At 32.4% G+C, this 18,931-nt stretch overlaps 1 long non-coding RNA gene across 1 annotated transcript; it reads left to right on the top strand.

Moving 5' to 3' along the window:
* The first annotated feature begins 11,945 nt into the window (after nt 1-11,945).
* On the top strand, nt 11,946-17,382 carry LOC127726207 (uncharacterized). The gene is made up of 2 exons (XR_007993406.1): nt 11,946-12,251; nt 16,517-17,382. It is a non-coding gene; the product is annotated as an uncharacterized LOC127726207 (long non-coding RNA).
* The last annotated feature ends 1,549 nt before the right edge of the window (nt 17,383-18,931 follow it).

The raw sequence follows: 18,931 nt of genomic DNA, 5'->3' as shown, positions 1-18,931 counted from the left end.
ACGAGTTTGAGACACATTTTCAGAAAAACGAGTAATTGTTGCGACTTATCTAAGTTAGAAATATAAAATTCAGATAAATGATGGAAAACAAATTATATTTTTTTTAAATATATTTTAATTGTTCTCAAAAAGCTTTACAGCAGCAATAATTTGGCCCACAGTGGTTAGGTCTCCAGCTACATCCTTTGCTCCCATATCCGTAAGTTACCAAATTTACTTTTCCAGCATCGGGCTGAGTATCAGAACTGTCAATTTGGAGACGTGCATGCTGCTTCCTAACCTGGTATGCATCGAAACAAGCAACACTATAAAGAAAACGGGTTTATTGTATACTGTTATAATATAATATACATGGATTATATCAAATTCCTCCAAACCTTAAGTACTAAGCGCTCAGAACAAATTAAAAACAATAGCTGTTCGAGTGAAATTTTAGAAACATTAACGGTTTTCTACCCCAGGAATATATGACCTTAGATGTATTTGGGAAAAAAATACTTTATGAACCGAGGATGGAGAGTTGTCTTATTGGAACTCATACCACATCTTCTTATATCTATTGAACTTCGTACTTTATTTGACCTGTTTAACTTTTTTATTTGAGCGTCATGGATTAGTCTTTTGTAGACTTAACGCATTTCTGTCGTAAAAAATTTGAATCCTGGTATATATTATAACTTTATTAAGTAATGTAAGGGATATGGTCCGTATGAACTGGAAAAGTTAGGAAGTATTATTTTTTGTCATTGTTCTTTTTACCATAATATATATATAAGTAAAAAAAGAAGAAATGAAACGGATAAAATGTATCTTACCACGTGTAGTTTTATTTTATTGGTCGGTCTTCTGTGTCTTTTAACTTGTGTGTTTCTTTTTTTTCAATTTGTCACAGTCATGTATTCATTCTATTCTATGTATGGAACTGTGTGAATTCAGGAAGTGCTGTTGAAAGTCTGTTTGTACTTGAATCATCCAAATAAAACTGCTCCTCCTTTTTTTATTTCGCTCGAAAATGGAATATGGAATATCAATTTATTTTTTATACGTCTTTTAGTGTTTTTTTCAAATATTCGTAAACCTTACTAAAAAGATATTGATAATTCCCAAATTCCTTAAAAAGAGCAACAGGGACAAGAAAAAACAATTAAAATGCATTATAATCATGATAATTGGGGGAATAAATACCTGCTTCTTTGGTTTTTGATTGATTTAAGCATATCATGTTTTTCTGCACTACAAATAGAGTTACAGGTTGGTGCCCTTTCATTACAGTCTCTTCTAATTGCAAACACCCAGTTACCTACGCCTTGACTTGTGCAGTAGATCTGTGCCATCTCATCGAAGTAATTATAGCTGAGACTAGCTGCATCACTTGATGTAAATATCACTAAAATATGTAGGGTTAACAAGTCAAAATCTGGTGGCAAGAAATATAATTACACTTACAAGCATCGTTTTATAGATCCCTTTAATATTTAACACGTTTTAGCAGTGATAATTTTTAGTATAAGATCAGAGATAACGTTATGTTAAAAGAGTTTCCTCTTACGGAAATTTCGGTCCTCAATGGTGTTCAACTTATATGGCGTGCATAATTCAATCCTGTTATCTCTAATGAGGTCGTTAATATGGAAAACTATCAGGCTACAAAGCTTAAGTATTGTTAAAAACTAGATTAAAATATTGCTCTCCTAATAAATTCCTCGCGTTAGTACCCAAAATTCGGTCTTTTCGCCTATTTCTAGAGCAGAGAGGTTCAGGAAAGAAATCTACAAAATCGATTGATATGCAATAAGGATTTAAATTACTAGGCAAATCAAATAGACATTGTTCATGTAATTCTGAAACTTGTCTTAATGTTGAAGGACTCGTAACAATTCATTAATCATGGAGTAATTATTAAAAAAAAGCCTCGAGATAATAGAAAAACTGCGACAGCTCTAGCAACCGGTTTACTTATATCTTATAATGAGACAGGTTGATACCAACATCTTATTACAGTACTCCTGCTGGAACGCCTGGCTCCAACTAATAGAATGACTATATAAGTAAACTTTTACGCAATAAAAGTATCTACCCAATCCATGCTGCCCAGATTAAATTTTCTTTTTTTAACTTTATTATTATTTACTTATAAGTTTGTCAAATGATTCAAAATATCAACTATATGTACTTGTCTCGTTTTGCTGATGTACTATGGACTTACTTACTATGATTATTTATATATGTAATTTTTGCCAATAAACACATTACAAAAATTTTTAAAAAAAAACAAAATTTTATTACAGCGACAAACAAAAATAAAATCAAGAACGTCTAAGGGTACTTAACATATGCCATAATAATACATTTGAACCAACACAAACATTGAAGACAAACATTTGTTTGAATTGTAAATTTGTGGAAAATAAATACTTACTTGCACATAAGCAGGTCAACAAAATATTAGAAAAATACATTGTTAACAGTGTTTTGTGAAATCTGTATGAAGTAACAATTTATCATACAATTTGGACTGACATGTACAAGATGAGCCATTTCCAGAAAAATATATTCGAATATGTCAGTACAGAGGATGGTAACTAGATAACAAGAAAAGATAACCGGAACTTTATTATGTTTTGTGGTCATGTTTTATATACATGTTAATCATTATAATGATGAATAAATAAATGATGACAGTAAAATATTTGTAGAAAATAGAAATAAACCACATACTTTGATATCGGGAGGTACGAAGTCTTTCTCCATTTAAAATATATATTAAGCAAAACATCATTTATACATAAGAGATCTACGTTTCTACATAAGATCATGCCTGTACCAAGCTAGGAATATTACAGCTGTTATTCATTCATTCGTTTAATGTGTCTTGAGAGGATACATAAGAATGAATACTTTAAAAAAAAGTCAAGATTGAGGATTTATAACTTAATTAACAGCTTAAAATTTTCCTTGATATCTTGTAAATGTAGAACTTTGAAGACCCTGTGTCGGTCCTTTTGAGTTCATACGATTTCCAATTTATTTAGTTTGAGTTCATACGATTTCCAATTTATTTAGTTTACATTGACTGATATATTATTAATAGGCTCAAGATAATTGAACATCGCTAACATGCTGCTGTCTTCCATTCTCCACAATGAAGAATAAAGAAAGATTTTGGAGATATCATGTGTTAATGTATAAAAACTCTTAATCGGGCCCAGTCAGAAAAGACAAAAAAGAAAGTAGTACATATTTGAAAAAAAACAAAAAAAAAGACCCTACGCTTATTATTAGCTGTTACTTTGTCAATAAGAAAAATAATTGGGTAAATTTGGTATAAAAAAAAGCTTAAAGACTTGGGATCATTGTAGGACCCTTGTTGACAGATTAATTTGAATAATAAAAAAAAATATGAAATTGTATATTTTAATTATATAACATTTGCCCTGTTGTTCTGACCAGAAGTATCTGTTTTTGTACTACCCGACTTTCTGGAACCAGTGCGCTCTAATATTATATATGCAATTAAAGGCATGTTGAAATCTTCAGCACAAGTCAGGATAGGATATAGATTTGACTAGAAATGACTATCACTTTATTTTGAAACTTAGCCATTAATGCTAGAAATGGCAGAATCTAACATGGAAAGCAATGGGGCTTTGAATGAGTGGTTTTATCCTTAATCAAGTCAAGGAGTAACAGTCGACAAAATACGACACATATAACTATTACTCAACAAGAACTTATTAGAAACCTTCTTGTATCTATCCTACTGCCTGTAATGGGACTTTACTTTCAGTGGAGGCCTTAACTGCTACAAAAACAACATGTCCTTTGTTAACTTGAAAAAAGTCTGATTTTAGAATCTTCATTTATTTATAACTATTGGTTTATCATCCGTTTTTCTTACTGACGATTTTTGTACTAGTAATTATTTTGCCGATTTTTGAAAATGGACAAAAAAGTATTCTCATCTGGTTATTTTGGTATTTTATATTTATATTTTAAGAAACAAGAGGAATATAATTCAGATGATTTAAGTGCAACAGAAATTTTTGAAAGGCTATCACATCCTTAAAATTGAAAGTAAGTACGAACTAGCGTGTTTTAATATGCCAGTTATACTTGTATGTTTTCATAAAGTTGTTACATTTTCCAACTCCGATGCGCCGTTAACCAAGTTATTATTTGTTATTTATAAGAAAAAAAACAAAAAGGTTACTATTGTTAAATGACTAGATAATAAATCATCCATAAAACATTTGTTTACACTGATAAACCTTTTGTCTACTAATATTCATTTTCGTCATTTCTAGAGATATGTATTTGCGGAACCAAAATGTTTACTAAGTGCAACGGGGTTCCCCTTTCATTAATTCTCGAAAAACAAATATCACAAAAGATTTGTATTTAAAAGAGAAGAATGTTCTGTCTTTGAATACATTTATTATGAAAAGAAATAACTTTAGTTTTCTCGATTTGGATACATTCAATTTCAAACGAGTGGGTTTTTTTACTTTTTTATGGTATATTTTTATGATTTTTAAAAAATTATTATGAAGTGCATTTTCAGTTTATTAACTTAAATTGTGGTTGTACTGACTTTCGAATTGCAATGAACGCAATCTATGTATAACTGGTGAGCATTGTCCGAAGCAATCAGGTCTTCTTAAGATATTGACCTCGTTTAAAGTAAAATAGAGAAAATACCAAACTTCGAGGAAAATATTCAACGGAAAGTCCCTAATCAAATGGCAAAATTAAAAGCTCAAACACATCATACGAATGGATAACTGTCATATTTGTGACTTTGTATGGGCATTTTCTTACGCAGAAAATGGTGGATTGAACCTGGTTTTATAGCGCTAAACCTCTCACCTGTATGACATTCGCATAAAATTCAAGTATATTGAACAAAACAAACAGACATAATAGGTAAGAACGTCAAAAATAAGAGTATAGCAGATTACATTGTGTTATAATCTTAATCACTACAAAAACTAGCAAATATGTCAACAAAGATTAATAAAAAGGCATAGAGACATAGCACATTAGCAGAAATGAAAGACAAGAATAAAAACAATAGCAATGCACAACAACACAATGACAAGATGTACAGGGACCGAGTCAGGTCAAATGGATACTGCCAAAAATAAGCTAAACATTAAATGTAATAAATTACAAAGACAAAGAAAAAGAAAAAAGAAAGTTGAAGCGGCACCTTCATATGGAGTGTACATATCGAAATTTCATCTAAGGCACAACGTTCAAGATAATGTACGCAGAATCCGTGTTTTGTCTACATAAGATGTATCAGCGATTCTCGAATCAAAACAGTTAGAAAATAATACACGAAGTTGAAGAGCATTAAAAAAAGTTATGCAAAAAAAGGCTAATGCAAAACGTCAAATATCAAAAACAGAACTCCGAGGAAAATTCAAAACGGAAAGACCTTTTTCAAATGACAAAATCAAAATATAAACACATCAAACGAATGGAAAACAATTGTCATACTCCTGACTTGGTACAAGCATTTACATATACTTAGAAATTCCTTAATCTTTAGAACAATTCAACGATTTATAAACAGTTAATTAACAGAAAAATAAACATATCAATTATATATCATGTCAACACAAAATTATTGAATATTCGACGAAATTTCCGCAACAGGTGGTTTTCTAGATTTGGTTATCTTCTCCTCTTTTCCTCTATGCCATAAATACAAACCTGATCCTGAGCTATATCAAATTTTTAGAAATTTACCTGTGACGTCACTTTTGTGGCGTCGATCCAGTCGTGTAACAGACAATACGTGGCTCTGTTTTTATGTTTTTATGTGCTGTCCTAGGTTGTTTTACGTGTTCGTTTTTATTCTGTGGTAAGTCAACACAGTTGACATGAATATCAATTATATGGTAATTTTTATAAACTTACTGTTTGAATTATTCTAAATACTTAGGATTTTCTTATCCCAGGCATAGATAACCTTTACCGTATTTTGCACAACTTTTTGGAATTTTGGATCATCAATGCTCTTCATCTTTGTACTTGTTTGGCTTTCTTACTATTTTGATTTGAGCGTCACTGATGAGTATTATGTAGACGAAACGCGCGTCTGGCGTTTTAAATTATAAGCCTGGTACCTTTGATAACTATTAGCATGTCGAAATGTACTATTGTATTGTTTATTTGTGTATTTCTCTGTCCTGAATGTTCTCGCATTTTTTTGCATTGTAGTCCTTTTATGTAATGTTGTTATTCCAGTGTTGTATTTAACATTGCCATAAAAGCGCGAGGTTTGGCTAGCCACAAAACCAGGTTAAACCCACCATTTTTCCTTAAAATGTCCTGTACCAAGTCAGGAAAATGACAATTGTTATCTTATAGTTCGTGTCTGTGTGTGTTGCATTGTCGTTTGTTTTTTGTTGCACTTCAGTGTTTCTGTTGTTTCGTTGTTTTCCTCTTATAGTTGATGTATTTTCCTCGGTTTTAGTTTGTAACCCGGATTTGTTTTCTCTCAATCGATTTATGACTTTCGAACAGCGGTATACTACTACTGTTCTTTGATCATGTAGTTATTTGCGTGTCTTAATGACTCATGAAATTTGATAACCTCTAAGTATCTCCTTAAATTTTTATACCAAAAACAATGTCCAAGATAAATTGATAAAAAACAAAAAGAAACTGATTTGTACTTGTATGAAAGTGTAGGTCGAGTTTGTTTTGTCATTTTTAGTTGAATTTGTCCAAGGATGTATATAGTCTATCCTTGATTTGTCTAAAAATAATGACGGTACCAATTTTATTGCACTTTTCATCCCAGGACCGAAGTACATCCTCCAGAAGATTCATCAACTCATTGGTAGTAAAAATATCAACGATAAATATTTTTACAGCATACCAGATGGACATTCAAACTCTACACAGAATGGAAAGTTTACCATTGGGAAGCTGAAATCATCTCTTTAACTGTATTTGTTGTAATCGTTATCTCAAGTTCGATGGGATAGATACGTTCAACATAGTCACTAAATTTTAAATTATTTAGTGAAAGAACAGCATCTATATAGCCGGAGGTAAATTTAAAGGATACTACTAACTTATTTTCCTTCTTCCTAAGAAGTTTCTGTATGAAGTCAGCTTCATATGAATAAGTAACAAGTCGGCAAAAAAGCGGTATAATTGATTCCCATGGTAATGCCGATTGTTTGTTGAAAAACACGTACTCCAAACGTAACACATATGTTGTCAATCAAGAAATCAATCATCTTGGTAATGTCAGTTTCAGAAAACTTTTTGTTTGAATCAGAGTGATATTTTACAAAGAAGGATATATTCCTCCCTCTGACAAGATACTTGTATCTATGTTGGTAATTCGATTTTATGAAACGAAGCAGGACCAGCTCTTAATTTGTCATTTAGTTTGAAATGGGGAGTACCTGTGTAAAGTGTAGAAAAGTCAAATGTTTTAATACTATTGAAAGAGTCTTAGATTGTATGTATTCAACTGATTTCTAACCGGTGTTATACCGGTGAATTTCAATCAACACGATATCTGTATTTGTATGCAAGTACCAAAGTACTGGCTTCTGTGCTGATGATACCCTTTAGAACTGATAGTCCATCATTAGAAGTATCGATTCAGGGGTAGTAAAAACATAACAATACAGTGGTATAACAACGATAGGCTACGTCTTACCTCAATATCCCAAACCTACTACACACTGTCAGTGGTGTAACAACTATATGCTACGTCTTACCTCAATTTCCCCGAACCTACGACACACTATAAGTGGTGCAACAACTATTATAAGCTACGTCTAACCTAAAGCTCCCAAACTTACGACAAATGGTCAGTGGTGTCACAACTATAGGCTACGTCTAACCTCAATCACCCAAACATACGACACACTGTCAATGGTTTTACAACTATAGGCTGCGTCTAACCTCAATCTCCCAAACATACAACACACTGTCAATGGTTTTACAACTATAACTGCGTCTAACCTCAATCTCCCAAACATACAACACACTGTCAATGTTTTTACAACTATATGCTGCGTCTAACTTCAATTACCCAAACATACGACAAACTGTCAATGGTTTAACATCTATAAGCTGCGTCTAACCTCAATCTCCCAAATTTACGACATAATACCGGGTAACTCTTTAAACATTTCTAAGATCAGTTTTCATTGTGCCTCGATACAGTGATATTTCTCACTGTTCCTCGGTACAACATACCTCTCTCATTATGTATGATCGTGGAAACAGAAAAAGCGGTGATAATAACTGGACATTGCCTAATCTATCTTTCTTCTACCTAAATGAGAAAATATTGCTGTGTTTAAACAAAACGAAGATCAGTCACCACTTTGTCTCAGTGAGACCTATCCTTCTCATCTGTGTGATATTTTTCTGAGTGGGTAGCCAACTTTACCTGTTCATTACAAACTATATACCCTCAACGCATTTGTCGCTCGACAACCAAGCTAACGCGTGAATAGGCTAGTATTTTGATTTTTATGAAATCAATATGGACTTACTTATACCACAGTTTAGCAGTATATATCCAAATATTCAAAGATATTTCCTATCTTCATTAATACGAACAAGTTGTTTATTTACACACTCTATCATGCCTGATCTCTACATTCTATTGTAAGAGATCATGTCTCGTGGCAACAGACACAGTGGTTGCGATCTCCACAATTAAGTTGTAACTGAATGCTATTTTGTATTTAAAGGCACAAGAATGTGTATATACAGATTTATATTTGAATATTCAGTATGAAAATGTTACTGTTTTTCTTGAAATTAGGAAAAAATAAACCAAGTATTCTGTCTTACTGAAATATTTAATATAGTGCAAAAATATATATTCATTTTTTTTACAATAACTATAAATGAGTTATCTCTGTATTATTGAAAAAATTGAAACAACTAAAAAGGGGAGACTATCACAACAACCTCCAAAAATGTTTAAATGTTTAACATAGAGAGAACAGAATTCAAATATACGTTCAGTTCTCAAGATCAAGAAATTAAATTTAAACATAAATGGGAGTCCCTAGTACAATGCATTTCATTTTCTTTTCATTTTTTGTCAAAATTGGTAACGAAAATATATGGAATTAATGAAGATCGCTAACAGAGAATTAAAAACGTTTCTTTTTTTAAATCAGCATCTTACATAGTAACTATGCACCTGTCCCTATTTTTTCACGCGGATATGTATAGTTTATAATATGTTATGAGTATTGCGCGTGGTTAAAGACCATACGGTGACGGGGAAGATTTCACATCCTTGTACTAGAGTCTTTCGGTTATTAGCTGTTTAAGGACATTTCTAGATAAATCTACAATATCTGATACCAAGAATCTTTATACCAGACATCACATATAAAGTGATTCACATCATACAAAGAGAGATAATCGTAATATAACATGTATCAAGTATAATCATTAACACGAAAGAAATACTGTTTCGACATTGGAATACCCACTTTTTGTTGGAATATTAATCCAACAAGCTCAACGAATATGTTGCCGTTAAAAATGTTCAGGATTTTTATGATATCATCTTTGCTGTATTTGTGGCTCTTCACAAAGTAAGATTTTTAATGACCTTACACAATTTACATCTACAGTTCTGATTTTTGTAGGATAGGGTACTTTTTAAAGAAGAGATGTAGTCAATCTTTCAATTTTACATGGGGAAAATTATCATAGAATGTTGAAAGTCATAAGATCTGATATCATACAAAAAAAGGATACATGATAATTGTGAATGGCGATTTCGGTGCAGATAATGTTCAAAATCCACATCTGATTGACACCATTGGAAAACTATATATTAACATAATATTTTTAAAGCCTTCTATAGTGTATGAAAATGGTACTAAGAACATTAGAAATTAGTCGAATATCTAGACCTAGTTTGAACAATTAAACATGATTAGAAACAAAACATATGATTAAATAATAATAACTAAAACAATTCTTACAGATTTACGTCAAAGTGGGAGTAATGTTTGGAAAAGAAAGATGCAGGTTGGAAAATTGGCTTTATTCATGAATATTTATTTGTTAGATAAAGACTTTCAACCTACCATTTTGTTTAAATGTCCTTTACCAAGTCAGGAATATGGCAATTGTTATCAAATATTTCGTTTCTATGTGTGTTGGCGTTTGTTTTTGTTGCACTTCGGTGTTGCTGTTGTTCCTTTGTTTTCCTCTTATACTAAGAAGTTGATGTGTTTCCCTCGGATTTATTTTTCCCAATCGATTTATTACTTTTGATCACCGGTATACTACTTTTGCCTTTATTTTAACTATGAAAAAAAATCGAAGGAAGAAAATGTTTAATCGTCTTTAAAACGAGCTCTCGTTCCTTAAAGATATAAAGCGTTAAATAACGACAGATAAATGACAGAAAATACAATATATGTAAAATGATTTGCCTCAAAATGTGAAAAAATCAGAAAATTATTAATGAACTGTATAGAAGTAAACTCATCATAGATACCAGGATTGAAAATTTTGTATTTGCGCCAGACGCGCATTTCGTCTACAAAAGACCCACCAGTGACACTCAAATTAAAAAAAGTTAAAAAGGCCAAAATAAAGTACGAACCTGAAGAGCATTCAATTCGAGGACCAAAAATTTCTAAAAAAATTGCCTAATACAGCTAAGGTAATCTATTCCTGAGGTAGAAAAGCCTTACTATTTCAAAAATTAAAAGTTTTGTAAACAGTTAATACATAATTATGACCATACCAATCATAGTTCATGTCAACAAAGAAATACTGACTACTGGGCTGGTGATACCCTCGGGATTATTCAACCAACAGTGGCATCGACCCAGTGGTTGTTAACAAAACTCGTCATAGATACCAGGATTGAAATTTGGTATTTGCGCCAGATGCGCGTTTCGTCTACAAAAGACTCCTCAGCAACGCTCGAATAAAAAAGTTTAAAAGGCCAAATAAAGTACGAAGATGAAGAGCATTGAGGACCAAAAATTCCTAAAAGTTTTGCCAAATAGAGCTTAGGTAATCTATTCCTGAGGTAGAAAATCCTATATAAGTATTTCAAAAATTTAAAGTTTTGTAAACAGTTAATTCATAATTATAAAATAACAATGATAATTCTTGTCCACACAGAAGTGCTGACTACTATAGAAGAACGCTTATCAAATTCATGTATTTGCCAAATATAGATAGATTGATATGATCGGTGGTAAAATTGTGCAAATGAGATTATTGGTACATATTTGGAGACTTTATCTATTTACCTTTTAAATAATTAGAAATGATTACGTCATAACTTGAACACTGTGAATAAAGATACTCATTTTATGTGTTCATAGTTCATTTTAAGGAGAGAGAGAGAAAACAATATATAACTTGAGACAGATTGTTTTGAAATGTTAATTTGTGTTATTCATACAACGATGGTCTATTCGTATACATCGTATACATGCCAGGAACGGCATCTGTAATGTTTTAATAAAGTATTTTGTTATGTGCTATTCTATTCAACTAAATGGAAAATCTTTTTCATTAAAATCATTGAAGAGTAATTTTGCAGTTATGATAAGTTCAATTTCTACAATTTTTACTATAACAACAGTTTCATTCAATAGATTTTTATAAAAATTGCAGGGTATAATGTTTTTCGAAAGGACTTGCACTATTTGTTTTTCTTACTAAAAACTGCGACGTAAAAAAGGATTTAATTTGTTTACCATATATTTACATTTACTAGTTGATTGTAAAAATCTATATTTCGTATCATATTTCAACAGTAATAGACATTTAGGTGATCATTGGAGCATTACATTTCGTCAAGGTAAACATTTCATATATAACGTTTATTCTACATATTTTACCTGAAGTAAATAATAAATCTCTTTTTTCACCAGTCAATCGTTTTACCTGTAAATCAAAATACATATGCACAATTTTGATTGCCAGTTGATATATATAAATAAGAATATACCCTTAGGCTAAGAAAACCTGTTTACAGAGTTAATTTCTAATTTTAAATTTGATTGTCAATTGATACAACTTTAATTTTGTATCTTTACCTTCAATCCTTTAATACAATGATGATCGCCCTACTAACCGCGACCGTTAAGTTTCAATGCTCCTTTGTGATTCACACCTGTATAATTTTGTTTTGACTCAACACTCCTACCATCAAAGTTAAGGATACTTTGTGTTGTACATTTATTTCTGAAAGTAAACATCTTAAGGTAGGTCTTATAAGTTTTACTATGAAATAGATAAATAAGTTTTATATAAAACATAGCAGTTTATCTGTAAAGCATTGCATTGATGACGATCTTTATAGTATCTTTACATGGATTATGTTCCTCTTATCTTACAAGACTGGGCGTGAACTACTTATGCTTCAATACTCTATTTCTGAAATTAATTTTAACATAACTTTTGATTTTTTAACCCTGTATACCAACATTCCCCATGTGAAATTATAAAATTGTTTTGAATAAACATTGAATGACAAACTTTTTTCTTATGTGACGTTTACATTTTCTGACGTCAGACACGCGAAGCAATGAATGTGGTTTTTAATTTGATAGATGCTTTTGTGCTTTTTTTGTAAATAATTGTTTGTTTTGATATTGTAACACAGTGATGACTGCTGTACCCATATTTTGACTATTTTATTTATAATGTCTGTTTTGTTCACGCATCGTTGTAAATATAACGGAATTTGATAAGACTGTCGTACAAGTGAGAGGTTTAGCGCTATAAAACCAGGTTCAATCCACCATTTTCTACATTTGAAAATGCCTGTACCAAGTCAGGAATATGACAGTTGTTGTCCATTCGTTTGATGTGTTTTGTCATTTGATTTTGCCATGTGATTAGGGACTTTCCGATTGAATTTTCCTCGGAGTTCAGTATTTTTGTGAATTTACTTCTCACGTACATGAATACCTTATATACTATTATCATCTGTACAGTTTTCTGTATTTGTGTTTACGAATGGAGTACTAAATTTCCCAAAAAGGTATGATCTATACCTTGTTATGCCTAGTTTTGACAATGAAATATTTTAAGTATATAGTCAAATTTGTGTGAATATCCCTTTTCTAAAAGATTTTGTAATATTCTCAGTTTATATTTGGTAACTTGATTTGTCTCATCCAATTTGATTTATGCGATTCAAAAATCGAAATACTACTGTCAATGATTATGTGCAATGCCTATAGGACAAAGTGTATCATGCATGTGTCAATGATTATGTGCAATGCCTATAAGACAAAGTGTATCATACATGTGTCAATGTTTATGTGCAATGCCTATAGGACAAAGTGTATCATACATGTGTCAATGGTTAAGTGCAATGCCTATAGGACAAAGTGTATCATACATGTGTCAATGGTTATGTGCAATACCTATAGGACAAAGTGTATCATACATGTGTCAATGGTTAAGTGCAATGCCTATAGGACAAAGTGTATCATACATGCGTCAATGATTATGTTCAATGCCTATAGGACAAACTGTATCATACATGTGTCAATGGTTATGTGCAATGCCTATAGGACGAAGTGTATCATAAATGTGTCAATGTTTAAGTGCAATGCCTATAGGACAAAGTGTATCATACATGTGTCAATGATTATGTTCAATGCCTATAGGACAAAGTGTATCATACATGTGTCAATGATTATGTTCAATGCCTATAGGACAAAGTGTATCATACATGTGTCAATGGTTATGTGCAATGCTTATAGGACAAAGTGTATCATACATGTGTCAATGATTAAGTGCAATGCCTCTAGGACAAAGTGTATCATACATGTTTCAATGGTTAAGTGCAATGCCTATAGGACAAAGTGTATCATACATGTGTCAATGGTAAGTGCAATGCCTATAGGCCAAGTGTATCATACATGTGTCAATGTTTAAGTACAATGCCTATAGAACAAAGTGTATCATACATGTGTAAATGATTAAGTGCAATACCTATAGGACGAAGTGTATCATACATGTGTCAATGATTAAGTGCAATGCCTAAAGGACAAAGCCTATAGGACAAAGTGTATCATACATGTGTCAATGGTTAAGTGCAATGCCTATAGGACAGAGTGTATCATACATGTGTCAATGATTATGTGCAATGCCTATAGGACAAAGTGTATCATACATGTGTCAATGATTAAGTGCAATGCCTATAGGACAAAGTGTATCATACATGTGTCAATGGTTAAGTGCAATGCCTATAGGACAAAGTGTATCATACATGTGTTAATGGTTAAGTGCAATGCCTATAGGACAAAGTGTTTCATACATGTGTCAATGGTTAAGTACTATGCCTATAGGACAAAGTGTATCATACATGTGTTAATGGTTAAGTGCAATGCCTATAGGACAAAGTGTTTCATACATGTGTCAATGGTTAAGTACTATGCCTATAGGACAAAGTGTATCATACATGTGTCAATGATTAAGTGCAATGCCTAAAGGACAAAACCTATAGGACAAAGTGTATCATCGTTTGTCAATGGTTAAGTGCAATGCCTATAGGACAAAGTGTATCATACATGTGTTAATGGTTAAGTGCAATGCCTTTAGGACAAAGTGTATCATACATGTGTCAATGGTTAAGTGCAATGCCTTTAGGACAAAGTGTATCATACATGTGTCAATGGTTAAGTGCAATGCCTTTAGGACAAAGTGTTTCATACATGTGTCAATGGTTATGTGCAATGCCTATAGGACAAAGTGTATCATACATGTGTCAATGGTTAAGTGCAATGCCTATAGGACAAAGTGTATCATACATGTGTCGATGATTACGTCAATGCCTATATGACAAAGTGCATCATACATGTGTCAATGATTACATGCAATGCCTATAGGACAAAGTGTATCATACATGTGTCAATGATTATGTGCAATGCCTTTATAATATTTACATGGCGAGTCCCAACGAAGCACAATATACGCTATATGATGAGCAAGAATAACTCAATAGCCATTGTAAACACGTTAGACAATGATGAATATCTGCTTTTGTCAAGTGACATTGTTACATATGTATGTGATTTCAATTCTCGTTCTTTACGACTTGTAACCGAATGGGAAATTTCGTCGGATATCCTATATATGACGGATGGTGATAGTGGATATAGTGATTAAGATTATAACACAATGTTGACATTTTCCTTTTATGTCTGGTACCCCTTTTTGATATTTTTACCTATTATGTTTGTTTGGTTTGTTCACACATCGTTGTCAATATAATGTAATTTGATGCGACTGTCATACAAGTGAGAGGTTTAGCTAGCTATAAACCAGGTTCAATCCAACATTTTCTGTATAAGAAAATGTCTGTACCAAGTCAGGAATATGACAGTTGTTATCCATTCGTTTGATGTCTTTGAGCTTTTGATTTTGCCATTTGATTTTGGACTTTCCGATTTGCTTTTTCCTCGGAGTTCAGTATTTTTGTGATTTTACTTTTTCAGGCACGTCTCATTCACCAACCATTCTCAAAAACACTTAAAATCGAGCAAGCTTATTTTGCGTTATTTGTTATTCATTTTTCTATGTAGTGTTTAAAAAAAAGCTTTGCTTTTCTTTCTGTCCTCTTACAGTTCAGTTTTGGACGATTAAATATAATTTCTTGAAGTTGTTTGTTTGTTTACACTTAATTATAAATAAGAGAATCACTATCAAATCTCTATATTAGCTTTTCATATGATGTAGACAGCTTGGTATTTTATTGAATTAACTCCTTAAATTATTTCATCCCGCATTCTCGTAACTGTGTTGATGGTCTCGCTTTACTTCTAAGACTAAATGGTTGTCCATTTGATTTGGGTTAAGTAACATGAAATATTGAAACCTAAATAGTTGGATATGTAATATCACTGTGATCTTAATATTTTGACAATCGTAGATGCACTCCTAACAACGCAAAAAAAACCAGCTCATCCAGCAAGAGAAGGATAAAATGTTACAGAAATTACTTGCAAAAATGTTTCTGGTGACTTTTAAACTATTTCTTTTGTTTGATGTGCTTTAGCTTTTGATGTTGCCCTTTGTATAGAGACTTTCCGCTTTGAATTTTCCCCCGAGTTCAGTATTTTTGTGATTCTACTTTTTTCTTAGATTGCAATGGTCCAACGTATGTTATACCAGACCTGTCATGTTCCTGGTTTTTTTTTTTAAACATTTTCTCGAGGGTACCGGGTATGAGTGAGAGTCGTATGACGGGTAATACATCCATACGCAACAGGAATGCATATACCCCTTTCAAGGCACATAGTTTCACTTCGGTTTGTGTGTGAATGTATATATAATTTCGCTTGTTTCACTTATATATGTACGTACATGCCTTTAAGGACATACATACTAACTATGAGTCACAAACATTTATGTGGGTTTTTTTTCCAACAACCAACAATTTATATTTTCAAATATAGCAAGAATTGATACTTGATAAAATATATCATTAGTTTTATGTTTGACTCTCTTTTAGGTTAAAATGGTTACAAAATTATTGCTGTTAGTTGGATTAATTTCCATGGTTACCTCTGAGGAATATACATGGATGTCTAATGCCCTATTTGGATCGTCACTTGAGCTTTCCTGTAATGACTCCCGCGTAATGATCCAAGCAGACGACAAAATTTCATGGAAAACCCCGGATGGAAAGGTTGTGACCGATGCATATAATGATTCTGACTATAAGGTCAAAGGAGTTCAGGGAGAAATACTTCTCATAGACAATATCATGTTCGCCAACATGGGGATATATACATGTATATTGTCCAAGTCTTCCGATGGAATGGCACGTGCCTATCTGTTACGTGGAGTTAATCTAGATGGTCCACAATTCGCTAACTTAAATGAAAAATATGAAGAAAACATCACAGTTGCCGTCATTGCTTCGTTAGTGTTTGCTGTGCCATTGGTAGGACTATTGGCTCTCGAGAAATTCCGATATGAAAAACGGAACGAAGACAAACCAGGACAAGCCTACATCGTGCATCCCGAGAGGAAAACTCCACCGCAAGTGGTTGTTACTGCCTACGATAATCCGGCGTGTGATAACCAAGTAGATGATTTTTCAACACAGCTGTAAAGTTACACTTCTCAAAAACTAGCTTAAAATTATTAATATGTTTGTTTTACATATGCATACACAATTTGTTATTCTCATACCTATACATGTATTATCATAATGTATATTTTTGTATTCCTTCACGACTACATGTATTTAATTGAGGGATATGCAAAATGCATGTGCGTGAGAGAGGGACTATTCATGTCGATTGTAAGAATATAATCCATTTCAATTGTATCCATGTTTTTAGTATATTTCTCAATAAATAATAGTTTTAACCTTTTGCTGTTAAACTGTAAAACCTTAAAGAAAAAACATATCGTTGAGTTCCATAGTTCCTTTAATGTGACAATAATTTATCATTCTAAAACCGAACTCCGGGGAAAATTCAAACCGAAAAGTCGATTATCAAATGGCAAAATCAAAAGACGAATCGATAACAACTGTCATATTCCTTACTTGGTACAGGCATTTTCTTATGTTCTTTAAATGGTGGATTAAACCTAGTTTCAAACGCATGTATTCGACTGTTGGTGGTATATCGTTGATTGTTGTTTAATAATTTCACAACTTTTATAAACTGGGGGTGATATAAGAGAGTTGACATATTGCAAAGATTATTCTTAAGTATTGTAAAAGACTTAGGTTGCTCTCTAGAAGAGGTATACGTCAATTTCAATCCTGGTATCTATGATGAGTTAATTCACATCTCCTTTTATTCATATTACAAGCGTTAAGCACACAATAATCAATCATCAATCTGCTGATGAAATAACATCCTACGGATATTACAATGGATATAACAAACCATACGTATTTCAGTTACTACAAAATCTTAACGGGTCCAACTTCGCGTCTGTTAATTTGAATATGACAGTTTTTATCCATTCGTTTGATGTGTTTGAGCTTTACTAAGTCAGTAATATGACAGTTGTTATCCATATGTTTGATGTGTTTGAGCATTTAATTTTGTCTTTTGGTATTTAGTTGTGTTATTATCAAGTGTCAAGGGATTTTGTGTGATGTGTTCTATAGTCTTTTAGTAGTTGTGAAATTATGTTAGCATTTTGCGGATTGTATCAATACATCTATTCCTGTATTTCCATTTATGTGAACAGAGTTTGTCTCTTGTGCTGTTTAGTGTTTTTTTTTTAATGTGATTGAGGTGTTTGCTCTCTCATACGCAAAGTGATATGTTGCTGTGTTGATTTATTTGTTTTATGCCACTTTCAGCACTTTTGTGCAATTTCATGGAGGAGTTTTCATTGGTGGAGGATGCCAGAGCGAAACACCAATCTTCTGTAGGAAAACTGACAATTCTTTTCAATTATGATTGGAGTAGAGCGCATCTGTCAAGTGCGGGATTCAAACTAGCTAGTGAGTTATTTGACTACCAAGACCACTCAGCCACCCAGATCCCTGTCGTGTTGAGTTGTTCATGTGGTTGAGGAAGTACAGTAATATGTTAATATGTTTATACCATACGATTCCCTGTGGCTGGGATATATGCTTTGCAGTATAGGGACCATAGAGAGTTCAAATATGATTTAATTTTGTCCTTTGATTAGGGACTTTCCTTTTTGAATTTTCCTCGGAGTTCAGTATTTTTGTGATTTTACTTTTTGTTATTTACTTTTTGTGTTAAGTGTCAAGCTGATGATTCAAGTCATTTCCATGTTCCAACTCATTTCTCGTTCTTTCAAATGATGTGCTGTTAAAAAGATGGTAGGATTGAGCGTTAACAAAAATTTGTAATCCTACAACTTTCTTTAAATGGTGATCACTAGCTACGAACCTGTAGTTACGTGGCTGTCTGCCATACATTTT

The sequence above is a fragment of the Mytilus californianus genome, unplaced genomic scaffold (assembly GCF_021869535.1).
Source record: "Mytilus californianus isolate M0D057914Y unplaced genomic scaffold, xbMytCali1.0.p SCAF_17, whole genome shotgun sequence".
NCBI lineage: Eukaryota > Metazoa > Mollusca > Bivalvia > Mytilida > Mytilidae > Mytilus > Mytilus californianus.
The sequence above is the reverse complement of the archived record's forward strand: the minus strand, read 5'-3'. Positions and strand labels throughout refer to the sequence as shown.